At 40.8% G+C, this 16,814-nt stretch overlaps 1 non-coding gene across 1 annotated transcript; it reads right to left on the reverse strand.

The window, feature by feature from the left end:
- Positions 1-15,829: 15,829 nt before the first annotated feature.
- LOC113176473 (U6 spliceosomal RNA) lies at positions 15,830-15,936 on the reverse strand. Its single transcript, XR_003300070.1, has one exon. It is a non-coding gene; the product is annotated as a U6 spliceosomal RNA (small nuclear RNA).
- Positions 15,937-16,814: the final 878 nt, after the last annotated feature.

The following is a 16,814-nucleotide window of genomic DNA, read 5'->3' on the forward strand; positions in this document are numbered from 1 at the left end:
CCCCCACTCCCCGCCCATCCCGCCCCCGCAGCGGGGCTCGCATGCGCAGTGGCCCGTCTCGCCTAAGTCAGGGTGGGGGCGTACCAAAAGGAAACCTAACCGAGGGACCAAGGGGCGGGGACAACTCCGCGGGAGACGAGGAAACGCCAGAGAGGCGAGGGAACTACTGGTAGAGCCATCTTAGAACGCCCAGGCCCCTGTCCCGAAAGACCCTGGAGAGTTTCCGCGCAAATCTCGTCGCAGGCATTTTTCTGTTGTTCGTCCTCCACCCGCGCCAATAGCACGGGCCAGCCGCGCCCAGGTTCCGGGGAAGGACTTAGGGTCCGCCCGGTGGGGTGGGGCTCCCGCTTCAGGACTCGGTCCTTCCGGACTGGGAGAGTTAGAGATCCGCTGCTCTGGCACCTTCGGAATTCTTCAAGTCTGCACCTTAAGTATAGCCGCTGGCTTTTAGTGACTCCTAAGTGCCTAGGAGCCTGGAGCCGCCAGGCTGCACGGTAGCGACCTTCTCATTTCACTTCTGAGCACATGTTAGAGATGAGACTCTCTGACCTGAAATAGCATGACACATGGAGCCAGGAACTCTGGGTTCAAGTCCTGACTCTGTCCATGCCCCTTTGGGAATGGACAGCTTGTCACACTGGTTCCATGGAGGCAAAGCATGGAAAAACATGTGCCCCGTGCCCACTGAGCACACAGCCAGTGGACAAGTACTGAGCATTTAACCGATCTTAACCATATTTTTCTTAAGACAGATACCACACGGTTTCTGTACCACCAATTGCAAAAGTTTTATGGCGCAAAAACCTTTGCATAGATGGTCAAATGATTTTTGCCAAGGGTACCATAATCATTGAGCGGCAAAAAGTCGTTTTTTTTTTTTTTTTTTTTTTTGTGATACTGAGGATTGAATCGAGGGGCAGTCCCATACAGAACTACATCTCCAGCTCCATTCATTCATTCATTCATTTTAATTTTTAGACAGTCTCAAATTGTTGCTGAGGCTGGAGTCTCCTAGAACGTATATAATAGGTGCTTTATAAATGTCATTGATTGATTTCTTTGAAGTTCCAAGCACAGGAAGTATTTTTATCTCAAAGGAAAAATAAACATGACTGATAGGGAACCTTAGAATATAAGTTTGGGAAATATTCAATAACTGAACAAGCTCAATAATAACCCCCTCCTTTGTTTTTCATATGCTAAGCTAAGGCCCAGAGAGGATAGAGACTTACCCCAAGTCCCTCAACCCAGTTAAGCCTCAACCAGAACTTCAGCCCTAGTTTCCTAATACCAATTTCTTTCCCACAAGATTCTGGTTCACTGGGTGAGGTCCGCAGACCATTTGGTCTAATCCCAGTGGTTCTGGAGGCTGAGGCAGGAGGATCTCAAGTTCAAAGCCAGCCTCAGCAAGTTAGTGAGTCCCTATGTAACTTAGCTGCCGCAAACTGCCCGGCCCCGGGCCGGCTGAGTCCCGCTCCTGCTGCCGAGCACTGCCTGCGGCACCCCTGCTGAGCGATCCCCTGCTGAGCTGTCAGTGCACGCGGGTTTGCAATCTTGCAACCCGGTTGGGCACAAAAACACAAGCCAGTCAAACTGAGACAAAGTTTTATTTAGAGAGAGGCCGTGTGCGTTCCCTAACAGGTGGGTCCGCCACGTGTGTGTCTACCTGAGCCGGGGGGTTTCCACTTCCCCCGGAACACCCTCCTACCATCCTTTTCCAACCAATGGGAACTCTCCCATTACAAGAGTGACATGAGTAACCTGAGTCCTGAAATTGGGCCCAGCTGGACAGCATGAGTCCAATTACCATATGAATGTGAATTGCTGGCTGGCAGTCAAATAAAATCCAAAGGTGCCTGTATCAATATTTTTGCTGTGGCTCCTAACATCTGCCCCCTACTGTTAAAATAAACAACAGGCAAATGTGGCTAGGGACCGTGCCTGTTAGGTATGTCCAATTCACATATGGTTCTTACCCGTCATGGGAAAACTGACCTTATTGCGTCAGTCTCCTGGCTTAGGTTGATACCACTGTAACCGAATCATACCCGTCACTGACTACCGGTCCAGTATATAGCCATACCTGTGTAATAGGCCTATGCACCAGTGGGGGGGTGAGGTTCTTGCCTCACCTCTGTTGGCCCCCAAATTTAACCTTGGTGCCAGTGGGGGGGTGAGGTTCTTGCCTCACCTCTGTTGGCCCCCAAAATCAGACCATCACTAGCAGAAGGGAGAAAGACGCAGAATTGCCACGACACCAAGCCAATTGACGGCTCCTTTGGAAACACTGGTGACACATCGGCTAAGATATTTAGCACTACCAGTTCGCTGTATCAACAAATAGAACACAATGCATACAGGTGATACATAGTCCAGACAAGTTGTGTAAGCAGTTCAAAGTGGAGGAGTCTATCAATATGTCCATTTCCTCCCAAGGTAAATTAAGTCCTTGATTGAGCAGTTAAAAACAAAATTTAATAACAGCTGTTTACCTAAAGTAAATTAAACCATATAAGTCACGTGACTAAAATTTTTTTTTTTTTTTTTTTTTTGAATACTTGTATCTATATATACATGAGCGCTCCTTATAAATGAAATATGGACATACACACATACAGACATACAACACAAAACAGCATACATAACATAGAACATATAAGACAATAGTAAATAAAGGCCTTGTAGCTATAGCTAGGTGAAATCTCCATTGCAATGTTTAAAAACTTTACAGTTAAAAAAAATAAATAAATAAAACACAGTCAAAAAAATAAAACTGATCAGAAAAACATTAACCTAGGTTTGTATGAGCTTAAAAAATAAGGTAAAATAAAATAAAATAAAATAAAATAGAACTTTATGATGTGGGAAAAATGCAAATAATAAAATAGATATTGAAAAAGGCACCGTGGTAAATCACTGTCGCAGATGCAAGAATAGCCAGGCTGGAACTCTGGATATCAGCTGTTATGGATTTGAGTCAAATCATCTTCTTTTTCTGTAGAAATTGTTTTAGTTAATCTCTCTGGAATCCAAATTGGTTGCTGTTCCTCCTGTGGAAAAACACAGACGGAGCCCCGACTCCAGACTATTACTGGGTCTGGACCTTTCCATTGTCCTGTTAGAATATCTTTCCAAAGTACCTTAGGCTTATGTACATTTTTCGGATACATATGTCTTTCCGCAGCACTAAGTCCTGATGAATCCAAATTTAGAAAGTTTAGAGTAAAAAGGGTTATTTTAAGTTTATCTTTGGGGGATATATACCCCTTACTAATTCCCTCCCTTTGCTTTAATAAGTACATTTTTATAGTTTGATGAGCTCTTTCAACTATGCCTTGTCCCTGTGGGTTGTATGGGATTCCTGTTATATGAGTAATGCCAAATGATGAGCAAAATTGTTTAAAAGACTTGGAGATGTAACCAGGACCGTTATCGGTTTTTAACTGTTTAGGAACACCCACAGTGGCAAAATTTTGTAAGCAATGAGCTATAACATCTTTAGTTTTTTCTCCGGGATGAAGGGAGCCCATCAAAAATCCAGAAGAAGTATCAACTGTAACATGTAAATATTTTAATTTTCCAAATTCTGGCAAGTGTGTGACGTCCATCTGCCAAATATGGTTAGGTATCAGTCCTCTAGGATTGACTCCAAGATTAATTTGTGGCAAAAATGTCACACAATTTTGACATTGTTTTATTATATGTCTGGCTTGTTCTTTAGTTATTTTAAAACGTTTTTGTAAAGTATTAGCATTGACATGGAACCTTTTATGAAAATTTATAGCTTCTTCTATTGTGGAGAAAATATGTATGTCATGTGTAGATTTATCTGCTAGTTCATTACCCAAACTAAGGGCTCCAGGCAATCCTGTATGTGCTCTGATATGTCCTATAAAGAATGGATCCTTTCTATCCCAGATTAGACTCTGTATAGCAGAAAACAAAGAGAAAACAGTAGAGGAAGGAGAAATCCTACCAGCATCTTCAAGAGATACGATAGCATTAACTACATACTGACTATCAGAAAATAAATTAAATGTAGAATCTTTGAACATCATAAAAGCTTGCAATACTGCATTGAGCTCTACCTTTTGAGCTGATTGTTTGGGTACTAAAAATGTAAAAGTTTGATCAGGAGTAACTACTGCTGCTGTACCATTATTTGACCCATCAGTGAATATATTTGGAGCATTTATGATAGGGGTTTTTCTTGTCATTTTTGGAAAAATTACAGGATGCTTAGACCAAAAGGACAACAAAGGATTAGATGGCAAGTGATTATCAAATGCAACACTAGATTTACACATGATTATTGCCCAAGTATTTAACTCATTAGCTAACTCATCAATTTGATCCATAGTATATGGAGTAATAATTTTATTGGGAGAAATCCCAAACACTCCTTTTGCTGCCTTTATTCCTTTGAGTATTAATTGCCCTACAGCCTCAGGATATCTAGTAAGAATAGTATTAGGAGAATAAGACAAATGTATCCATAATAATGGACCTTCTTGCCAAAATACCCCTGTAGGAATATTTTTTGTCGGTAGTACAATAAATAATAAAGGCAAACTTATATCAATTCTATCCAAATGCATATTTTCCATATATGTTTCAATGATTTTTAATGTCTTTCTAGCTTTAGGCGTTAACATGCGGGGTGAATTTGGATCTGATGGACCTTTTAAAATATCAAATAAAGGTCCTAATTCTCCTGTTGGTATGCCTAGATAAGGCCTTATCCAATTTATATCTCCCAATAACTTTTGAAAGTCATTAAGTGATTTGAGTTGATCTACTCGTATTTGAATTTTTGGTGGACGGACCATGGTTGAGGATAATAGAACTCCTAAATAATTAATTGGAAGATTTAATTGTACTTTATCTATTGCTATCTCTAGATTATAATTTTTTAATAAGTTTGTAAGCGTGGCATAACATTCTAGCAATGTGTTTTTATCTTTATGTGCCATTAACACATCATCCATATAGTGAAATATCTGTAGTTCAGGGTTTTGAATTCTAAGTGGCTGGATTGCTTTATCAACATAAATTTGGCACAAAGTTGGGCTGTTAGCCATCCCTTGAGGGAGTACTTTCCATTCATATCTCTGATCAGGACCTTCATGATTCAGTGCAGGGATAGTAAATGCAAAATGTGGACTATCCTCGGGGTGAATTGGAATTGAGAAGAAACAATCTTTAATATCTATAGCTAGAATATGCCACGTTTTTGGTAAAGCAGACAGTTGGGGAATCCCTGATTGAGCAGGTCCCATAATAACCATCTCATTATTAATGGCTCTTAAATCTTGTAATAATCTCCATTTACCAGATTTCTTTTTAATAACAAAAATGGGAGTATTATGGGGAGATACGGAAGGTTGTATATGTCCTTCCGCTAATTGCTGTTTGACCAGATCATGGGCTACTTGTATCTTTTCTTTAGTTAGGGGCCACTGAGGAACCCACACTGGTCTTTCTGATTTCCAAGTAATTTTGATTGTCTCAGTGGCCCTTTTTGAAAACCCAATCCATGTTTATCTATCTCTTGATCTACTTGAATTGGTGCTGTTATATCTTGTTCTTGATCTTTTAATCTCTTTTCTTTTCTAAAGCCTTGTTTTGCCCTAGTAGTGGGCGCGTTAGGATTGACGTTATTTGTTAATGTCAATCCTAATTGATCTAGGACGTCTCGTCCCCATAAATTTATGGGGAGATGGTCCAATACATAGGGCTGTATAGTTCCTTCACATCCTTCAGGATCCCTCCAATCTAATACCATTGCACTTCTATGGGGATTAGTTGCCACTCCTAGGCCTCTAAGTGTTTGGGTCGCTTGCTGTAATGGCCAATGCTTAGGCCATTCCTGGCGAGATATGATGCTGAGGTCAGCGCCTGTGTCCAGCAGTCCATTAAAATCATGCCCTTGAATATTTAATTTTAGCATAGGGCGAGAATCTAAATTTAAAGATAGCATAGCCCAATCTACACCTGTGGAGCCTAATCCCTTGGAACCTCTTTCTACATTACAACTGGAAAATTTATCATGTAGGCTTGGTATTATTAATAGCTGTGCTATTCTATCTCCTGATGAAATTACTGATATACCTCTTGGAGAACTAGCTATGATTTTTATTTCACCCTCATAATCGGGATCAATTACCCCAGGACTTATCATAAGTCCTTTAAGTGTAGAAGAACTGCGTCCTAATAATAAGCCTACTGTTCCCTGGGGAAGAGGTCCTTTTACTCCTGTGGGAATGATTTGAACTCCCATCTCTGGAGTTAATACTGCTCTGGCAGAGGCACAGATGTCCAACCCTGCGCTCCCTCTAGTCTGTCTGATGAGGGATCTGATGGATAATGCGTCCTGGGCACCACCTTGATGGTGCTGCTGGGTTCCTCCATTGCCCCGTATATTTGTGGTTTTGGGCCCCGGGGCATTGGGCCCTCCAATTCGTTTTTTGACAACGGGGCCTGATGCCTTTCTCCACGATATCGTGGGTAGACATTTGGTCTTTGTCCATTTTTTGATAACGGAATACCCTCTATGGTGGTTTGAGAATGGCATTCATTAGCCCAATGTCTCCCTCTATGGCATCGTGGGCAAATACCCGGGATTCTACTCTTTTGATACCTAGCTTTGTTAAACCCTCCTCCTATGGGGCAATTTCTTTTAAAATGCCCTTCTTGATTGCAATTATAGCATGTTTTTGGCTTGGCACTTAAAGCCTGTTTTACTTCAGCTGCCATGACTTGTCCTTGTTCATTAATGTCTCTACATAATTTAATATATGTGTTTAAATCTTCCTGTTTCCACGGTCTAATGACCTCTTTGCAGCAACGATTTGCTTGATCGTAAGCCAGCTGTTTTATAAATGGCATTGCCTGTTCTGTATTTTCAAATGTCTCAGAGGCTGCTTCAATAAGTCTAGCTACAAAGTCAGCGTAGGGCTCATTAACTCCTTGTATTATCTTAGATAGTTGACCTTGAAAATCCCCTTGTCCCTTTAAAGTTTTCCATGCCTTAATTGCATTTATAGCGACTTGAGCGTATACGCCAGGATCATATCTGAGCTGTTGCATTTGTTCTTGAAATTCTTCTTTTCCCAGTAACATTTTCAGGCCTCGTTCAGGGTAACCTGCTTCTGCATTTTGCCTAGCTGTCTCCTTGCAAAATTCCTCATTGGCAATTTTCCATAATAAATACTGTCCTCTATTTAGCACAGAATTACACACGTTAGCCCAATCTGCTGGTGTTAAGTTCCAGCCGGTAATAGATTCGACCATACTGACTGTGAAGGGAGCGGCCGGGCCGTAGGCTGCTACAGCTTCCTTTAATTGCTTTATTATTTTGAAATCTAAGGCACGGTAAACTCGTTCTTTATCTTCTCCCTGCTCAACTACAGGGCATGCTAGTTTTTGGGGTCCCGCCTCAGGATTCCGTTCATCATCTATGGAGGCAGGTAAAGCTGTTGGTTGAACTATGCCCTCTGGTGGTGGAACGGAGTTAGTAGCAGCCTCCCTATCTGACGACCGTTTTTTCCCTGAGCTTGCCTTGTTCAAATTTTCTTCTATCTGACTAGCTTGAGAGACCTTTTGTTTTGCTTGACCTAATATGTTTTCTGCCATGGCTTGGACCTCTAACAATTTACTTAACAGTTTTTCGGTTTGTTTTTTACTAGATTCTAATCTACTATAAAGGTAACGTAACCCAATAAGATAGGATAGAAGAAAGCCAAAACAGAATGAAACAGAAACGGAGAGGAGGAAAATGATTATGTCAATTTTCTCTCTCTCAGGGCCGAATAACTTCAAACCTTGAGCTAGCCATTTATCCCAACTGGTCTGGAAAAATTGTAAGGCTAGAGAGCCTGAAATAAGAGCAGAATAAATCAAAACAGAAATACCCATTCTGTCGCCTTTCCTTAGGGGCGAGCGATATTACTCACCTTTAAGTTTTGGGCGTTCCCAGTACAGGGCCACCAAAATGCCGCAAACTGCCCGGCCCCGGGCCGGCTGAGTCCCGCTCCTGCTGCCGAGCACTGCCTGCGGCACCCCTGCTGAGCGATCCCCTGCTGAGCTGTCAGTGCACGCGGGTTTGCAATCTTGCAACCCGGTTGGGCACAAAAACACAAGCCAGTCAAACTGAGACAAAGTTTTATTTAGAGAGAGGCCGTGTGCGTTCCCTAACAGGTGGGTCCGCCACGTGTGTGTCTACCTGAGCCGGGGGGTTTCCACTTCCCCCGGAACACCCTCCTACCATCCTTTTCCAACCAATGGGAACTCTCCCATTACAAGAGTGACATGAGTAACCTGAGTCCTGAAATTGGGCCCAGCTGGACAGCATGAGTCCAATTACCATATGAATGTGAATTGCTGGCTGGCAGTCAAATAAAATCCAAAGGTGCCTGTATCAATATTTTTGCTGTGGCTCCTAACACTTAGCCAGACCCTGTCTCAAAGTAAAAAATAGAAAAACATGCTGGAGATGTACAGGGAGGTTCCCCAGAGAACTCACCAAATTCTAGTCCCATTACAAAGCTAGGAGCACATCTGCCCATGCTTAACCATTTTTGAAATTTAGTTTAAAACCCAAACAGTTTATTCAGTTAACAGTTTTTTAAATGCATGCTATGATCCAGTTACAAAATTAATACCCATCTGGCTAGATCTTTGTCAATTCTTTTATATACTGAGAAGTCTAATTTCAAGGTAAGATAGGCATCAAAGTGCCCAGCATAGTACTGATATACCACAGGAGAGCAACAAATGTGAATTTCCCTCATTATTCTTGTATTGTGAAGTCATTATGCATACTTGGACAGAGTTCTTGTAAATGATCATAATTGATATTTTTATGTGGCTAAACTAAGTAATTCTGTGGACTAGTAGAGGCAAACTGATTAGAACAAGGAATGGACTTGAGACCAGAGAATTCTCATCTACTGCCATGAACAAATGGCTGTTTTGTTTGTTTTGTTACTGGAGTTTGAACCCAGGGGCAGTTTACCACTGAGTTACATTCCCAGCCTTATTTATTTATTTAAGGTACCAGGGATTGAACTCAGGGGCGTTCAATTACTGAACCACATCCCCAGCCCTATTTTGTATTTTATTTAGAGACAGGGTCTCACCAAGTTGCTTAGCACCTCACTGTTGCTGAGGCTGGCTTTGAACCTGGGATTCTTCTGCCTCAGACTCCCGAGCCACTGGGACTACAGGAGAGCCCACCTTTTATGTTTATTATGAAACAGAATCTCATTAAGTGGCTTAGGTTCTTGCTAAGTTGCTCAGGCTGACCTCCAATATGTTAACTCCTGCCTCAGCCTCTGGAGTCACTGGAATTACAGGTGTGACCCATGGCCCTCCCTGTGAACAGATATTTTACAAAGGGAAAAAAGCACGTGCGGCAGGGGGAACAGAAGACATAACGTTAGTTGTACACCTTAACACTCCAATGCTATGTCATCCCTTTTGAAGAAATCCACCCTACAGGCCTTCAAGGTGAATGTTACTATGGAAACCTGCTCTCTAGCCTAAATAATTTAATGAAGGTCACACAGATGGTAGGTGACAGAAGTCGGTTTATGAATCAAGCTTGGCACAGCCTAACCTGTGAGAATCAGAAAGCCAGTTGAGAATCACTTAGTCCCTTAAAGGAGATGGAGGGAGGGTTTCTTGATCATTCCATGTTGATAAATTCCTCCCAGAGCTCTGGCCTGCATAAAGCTTTTCCCAGAGATCTGTTTTTTTGGTTTATTTTTTCCTTCTAGGTTATTTGAAAGGTTGAAAAAAAAAAAAAAACCATTTGAGGGGCTGGGATTGTGGCTCAGTGGAAGGGCACTTGTTTAGCATGTGTGAGGAACTGGGTTTGATTCTTAGCACCGCATATAATTAAATAAATAATTTTAAAAAGCCTTGAACTGGGCGTGATGGCACACACCTGTAATCCCAGCGGCTCTGTAAGCTGAGGCAGGAAGATCACAAGTTCAAAGCCAGCCTCAGCAATGGTGAGGCACTAAGCAACTCAGTGAGACCCTGTCTCTAAACAGAATACAAAATAGGGCCCGGGATGTGGCTCAGTGGCTGCGTGCCTTTGAATTAAATCCCTAGTACCTGCCCCCTGCCCCCCCACCCCCCCCCAAAAAAAAAAAAACTTGAAGATCTGATGAAAGCATTTCATCCAGTCATAAACATCTCTTGGCCACCAGGTTCTATGCTGCAAGCTAGGAATACATTGGTGGGCAAAGTATTTCTGATCCCTGGCCTCCTGGAACTATAATCTGACTATAGACTCTCTGAAGAAAAATGCCTGCTCACTTAAACTTCTACTATTTCAATCAGTAGAACCTCAGTCCTTTTGGAGCCCATACTTGAACAAGAACCCATATAGGTATTAAATAGTTATATCTAAGTTTTTTCTCTGCCCTAGTTTTACTTTAGTTTTGTGTTTAATTTCATATAAAAACTGCTTCATATTTATTCATTTCCCCTTTTATACTTTTGTTGTTGTTGTTGTTGTTACCAGGGATTGAACTCAGGGGTACTCAACCTCTGAGCCACATCCCCAGCCCTATTTTGTATTTTATTTAGAGACAGGGTCTCACTGATTTGCTTAGCACCTCACCATTGCTGGGGTTGGCTTTGAATTCTCAATCCTCCTGCCTCAGCCCCACAAACCGCTGGGATTACAGGCATGTACCACAGTGCCCAGCTTGTACTTGGTTTTTATTCTATGTTGTTCATCCATTCAACCAACAAATCCATTCATTAAACAAACATTTAAACACTTGCTAAATGGAGGAAACCATATTTCCTATCACTGAAGACAGGCTTAATGAAAGAGCCAGATACACAAAGGATTAAGGTAAAATGTCAAATGCCATAACACACAATTAATAACATAATAGAGTGGGGGTGGACATCAGTGCTAGAGCACTTGCCTAGCATACAAGAGGCCCTGGGCTTAATCTCCAGCACTGGAAGCCAGGCACAGTGGCATACACCTGTAATCCTAGTGACTCAGGAGGCTGAGGAAGGAGGGGATCACAAGTTTGAGGCCAGCATGGGCAATTTAATGTGACCCAGAATTGAAATAAAATTAAACAGGACCAGGGATGTAGTTCACCCCAAAGTTCAAGTACTGCAAAAAAATATTTATAATAATAAAGCAATTGTTACCCTCTAAATAGGTCAAACAAAGATCATTGTATTGTCTCGAGCAACTAATAAAAAATAAAAAATAAAAAAATAAAATAAAATAACAAGAAAAAAATAAATAAATAGGTCAAACATTTAATGGCCTATTCAAACATATGAAGAACAAAATATTATCCCTACTTAATGGATAAGAAAACTAAGAGTTGGCAATACTAAGAAAGTTGCCCACCATCTCCAGTTAATCAATAGTTAAATTCCCCTCCCTCCCTCCCTCCCTCTCTCTCTCTCTCTCTCTCTCTCTCTCTCTCTCCCCCTCTCTCTTTCTCACACACACACACACACAAAAAAAAAAAACTATAAAAATAATGGAACAAATATGAGATCATGTTTCTAAACCTGGAATAGAAGAGATATGTTCGGAATAGGCAAACAACTGGGCATGTTTGCACATATCTGTAATCCCAATGACTCAGGAGGCTGAGGCAGGAAGATCACATAGTCAAGGCCAGCCCAGGCAATTTAGCAAGACACAGAAATTTAGGGAGACCCTGTCTCAAAAGAATAAAATTGTCTGGAGATATGGCTCAGGAGTAAAGCATCCATGGGTTCAATTCATACTACCAAAAAGAAGAAAAAGATTTACAAACATAGACCCATAAATTAAGCGAGGCACAGTGGTGCAGGCCTATAATCCCAGCAGCAGGGGAGGCTGAAGCAGCAGAATGGCAAATTCAAAGCCAGACTCAGCAAAATCGAGGCACTAAGCAACTCAGTGAGACCCCGTCTCTAAATAAACTACAAAATAGGGCTGGGGATGTGGCTCAGTGGTCCAGTGCCCCTGAGTTCAATCCCAGTACCAAAACAAAAACCCATAAATTAAGAAAACTGACATAAAATTTAAAAAATACATAAAAACAAAAATTGTTAAATTTAACAATTTAAATTAAATTTAAATTTAATGATTAAAGACCCCAGAGAAGTGAAAAGAGGGAGAAAAATAACTAAATTAGCTAAGGCTTAAATTGGTATAACATTTAATTAATTAATTTTTTTCCAGTACTGGAGTTTGAACACAGGAGTGCTTTACCATTGAGCTACTTCCCCAACTCTTTTTATTTTGAAACCAGGTCTTACTAAGTTGCTGAGGGCCATGCTAAATTGCTGCAGTTGGCCTCCAACTTGTGATCCACCTGCCTCAGCCTCCCAAATGGCTGGGATTACAGGCCTGCATCACCACAGCCAACTCATTTAATGGCCTTTAAATGTTACTTTATTCGAACACGTCAAGAACAGTAAATGAAAGGATTAGTAGTAACTAATCATGTTTCGTTTTTTACTGAGGTAAAACTTAATATAGAGTGAAATTCACAGAAGTTCAGTATAAAGAGTTCTGAAAAAATGTAATGTTAACACCTTAGTCACTTTCTGCACCCAGAAACTTCCTTAACTCCCTTTCCCACTCAGTTCCTACCTCTCAGGTCTAAAGGCAACCACTATTTAATTCTTTTTTATTTATTTATTTGTGGTGCTGGGGATTGAACCTAGGGCTTTTTGTTTGCTAGGCAAGCACTCTACCAACTGAGCTATATCCCCAATTCTTTTTTAAAATATATTTTTATTCTTAATTGACACATAGTAATTGTACAAATTTAAGGGGTATGGTGTAACATCTCAATATATGTATACAATGTATAATGATCAAGGTAATTTGCACGTCACCTCAGATATATATATATATATATATAGATAGATAGATAGATAGATATAGATATAGATATAGATATATAGATATAGATATATAGATATATAGATATATCTATATCTTTATATATAGATATAAATATATCTCATTTCTTTGTGTTTGAAACATTCAAAATCCTCTTTACTAGCTATTTTGAAACATACAACTAATTGTTATTAATCATAATTACCCTGCTGTGCTATAGAACATCAAAGTTATTCTTCCTATCCACTGTATCCCTGTATCCACAAACCATCCTCTTTTATCCCTCCTTCCCTTCCCCTACACTCTTCCCAGACTCTATGAACCTCTATTCTTTTCTCTCTCTCTCTCTCTCTCTCTCTCTCTCTCTCTCTCTCTCTCTCTCTTTTTGAGACAGGGACTCACGAAGTTGTGAGGCTGACTTCGAACTTGCCATCCTCCTGTCTCAGCCCCCACAGGTAGCTGGTATTACAGGTGTATACCACTGCTCCTGGCTAATAACCACTATTCTATTCTGTACTTCTATGACATCAATTTTGTAGCTTCCACAAATATGTAGGAACATGCAGCATTTGGTTTTTATCTTAATGTCCTCCAGTCCCATTCATGTTGTTCCAAATGATTGAATTTTATGTTTTTTTTTTTTTTTTTTTTTAGAAAGAGTGAGAGAGAGGGAGAGAGTGGGAGAGAGAGAGAGAGAGAATTTTAATATTTATTTTTTAGTATTTGGCGCACACAACATCTTAGTTTGTATGTGGTGCTGAGGATCGAACCCGGGCCGCACGCATGCCAGGCGAGCGCGCTACCGCTGAGCCACATCTCCAGCCCCATAGTTTAATTCTAAGTTTAGTTTTTTGAGAAACTACCAAAGTGTTTTCCAAAATGGCAGTACAATTTTACATTCCTTTCAGTAATGTACAAGAATTCCAATTTCTCCATCTTTACCAACACTTTTCCTTCCTTTCTCCCCTACCCCCTTTTGTTTGTTTGTTTGTTTGTTTCTGCTGGGGATTGAACCCAGGACCTCCAGTCTGCTAGGCAAGTGTTCTACTACTGACCCACACCCCCAACCCACTTATCATCTTTTTGATAATATCCATTCTAGTATACTGGAAATAGTATCTCATTGTGGTTTTAATTTGCATTTCCCAAATAACTAATTATATTTAACATGTTTTATGTGTTTATTTATCATTTGTTTATCTTCTTTGAAGAAATATCTATTATCTATTTCTGTTCCTTTGGAGAAGTATCTATATCCTGTGCCCTTTGTGTGTAGTGTGTGTGTATGTATAGGGGGTGTTTTACTGGAGATTGAACCCAGGGGAACTCTACCACTGATCCACATCTCCAGCTCTTTTTAAAATTTTTATTTTTATTTTTTATTTTGATACAGGATCTTGCTAAGCTGCTTAGGGCCTTGCTAAGTTGCTGAGGCTGGCCTTGAATTTGCAATCCTCCTGCCTTAGCCTCTCATGTCATTGGAATTATAGTCATGTGCCACCATGTCTGCCTGTGCCCATTTTTGAGTTAGGTTATTTGCAATTTTGTTGTTGAGTTATAGGGATCTTTGTGTATCATGCAAATTAGTCTTATCAGATATATAATTTTCAAATATTTACTTTCATTTTATGAGTTGTCTTATTCCTAAGTATTTTATTTTATATTTTTATTTTTTGTAGTGCTGGGGATCAAACCCAGGGCCTCCCACATGCTAGGCAAGCAAGCATTCTACCACTGAGCTACACCCCCAGTCCTATTTTATTCTTTTTGATGTTATTGTAAAAGGCATTGTTTTCTTAATTTTCTATTTGGATTTCCTGTTCCAGATAGGTCTTTTAATGAAAGCTACTGTATACTAAACACAGAGCTACATGCCTTTCAGGAATTATTTAATTTACATATCAAATGAAAACCTCATGAAAAACCTCCTATTATTATCCCCACCTCCTACCCCTTTTTAGATGTAGAAAATGAGAGGAATTTGCAAAATTCCTGTCTAATAAGTGGCAGAGCAAGTATTTAAACAAAGGTCGTCTAAGTCTAGAGTCTATGCTCTTAGTTTCTATAATATTTGTGTCCAGGTAATATGTTTAATATAAAATCTAGGTTCAGATTTTCCAGGCAGCACAGAACCAAGTGGCCCATGGTCTGTAGAGCAACAGGCCCAAGTTTTATTGCAACTGCTGTGATATATCCCTCACCCATGATGCTCTTCTGTGAGAAAGAAACATGGCAATGATAGGAAACACAAGAGAATATGAAAGACTCCTATCAGAAATGAATGGAGGAAGCTGGGCATGGTGGTGCAGGCCTGTAATCCCAGTGGTTGGAGAGACTGAGGTAAGAGGATCACAAGTTCAAAGCCAGCCTCAGAAACTTACCAAGGTCCTAAGCAACTTAGAAAGACCATGTTCCAAAATTAAAAATAAAAAGGGCTGAGAATTGAGTTTAGTGGTTTAGTGCCCCTGGGTTCAATCCCCAGTACGGAAAAGAAAAAGAAATGGGTGGAAGAGTAGGCTCAGAGCCTGATTGATGCAGCAACGGCTGTATTCAACAACAAGGAAGCGTTCTCCTACTCCCTTCTCTGCAATTCCTTTGGCAGATCCCACCTCCCACGGGTCCTCCTCAGCCTGGTAAGATGCCAGCACCCCACATGGAAGACCCTGTCATGATGTAAGTGATGGGCCCTCCTCTTCCTGGGATGATGCTTATGGAACCTGCTCCTGGAATGAAGGCATGCATGGGAGTCACATGCCACTGATGCCTGTCCTCCAAATGATGAGACCTCCTGCTTGTCCCATGATGGTGCCCACTTAGCTAGGAATGATGATCAGACAGCAATGGAGGGAGGGGAGCTTATTTATTTATTTATAAATAAATCCAGGGAAACTTTACCACTGAGATACATCCCAGTCCAACCTCCTTTTTTTCTTTATTTTTAATATGGAATCTTTCATGGATTTGCCTGTCATTCTTGCCCAGGGGCCATGATAATCTTATCTGTAATATTCCAATTTTTGTTTATATGCTGCTGAAGTGTGCACCCAGTCCTTCTCTGTTTTAAGGGTGGGTCTTATGAAATTGCCCAGGCTGTCCTAGAACTTGTGATCTAACTGCTTCAGCCTCCAGAGTCTCTGGGATTACAGGTGTGGGTCACCGTGCCCTGCAAGGGGACCCTCTTTATATTACGTATTCTACTTCACTAGGAGATCACAGGGTTATGATTCGGGAAGTTTTCTAACAGCATGACAACAAAGACTTGCTCCCCATTCTTATCAGACAGAGAATAGTTTTGGAGGAGATAACTTAGAAAGGAAAAGTGCAGTTTTATTTGTATTGTGAAATGTAAAAATGAGGTCAGGTCTTTTTGTTAAAAGCCTCTTCCCTTTTTTACTTCACTCTGTATTCTTTGTGTATTGTAAAGGAGATCAATAAACTAGATATAAATCTTTGCTAATGTGGATAGATCTCCAAAATATACATATTAAATGGGAAAAAAGAATAATATGCATATATTATGGAGAAGGAGAAAGAGGGTCTGGAAGGGCACAAAGGGCCTGTCATTAAGCTCAGGAGGCAGGTAGGAGTTAGAATTTTGCTTTCTCCTCAGGTATGGTGGCACACACCTGTAACCCCAGCAGCTTGGGGGGCTGAGGCAGGAGGATCACAAGTTCAAAGCCAGCCTCAGCAACTTAGTGAGGCCCTAAGCAACTCAGGGAGACCCTGTCTTTACATAAAAAATTAAAAAGGGCTAAGAATGTGGCCATACTCTGAGGCCAAGGTCAAGGTTAATATTTTTAAATGGCTACTGAAAAGCTCCATTTATTTAACAAATCATTTTGGAGGGTCCCTGTGTGCTGGGGGATCCAATGGCAAGCATAATAGTTAGCCTCAAGAGCTAACTTTGTGTCATAGAGACACC

The sequence above is a fragment of the Urocitellus parryii genome, chromosome 9 (assembly GCF_045843805.1).
Source record: "Urocitellus parryii isolate mUroPar1 chromosome 9, mUroPar1.hap1, whole genome shotgun sequence".
Lineage (NCBI taxonomy): Eukaryota > Metazoa > Chordata > Mammalia > Rodentia > Sciuridae > Urocitellus > Urocitellus parryii.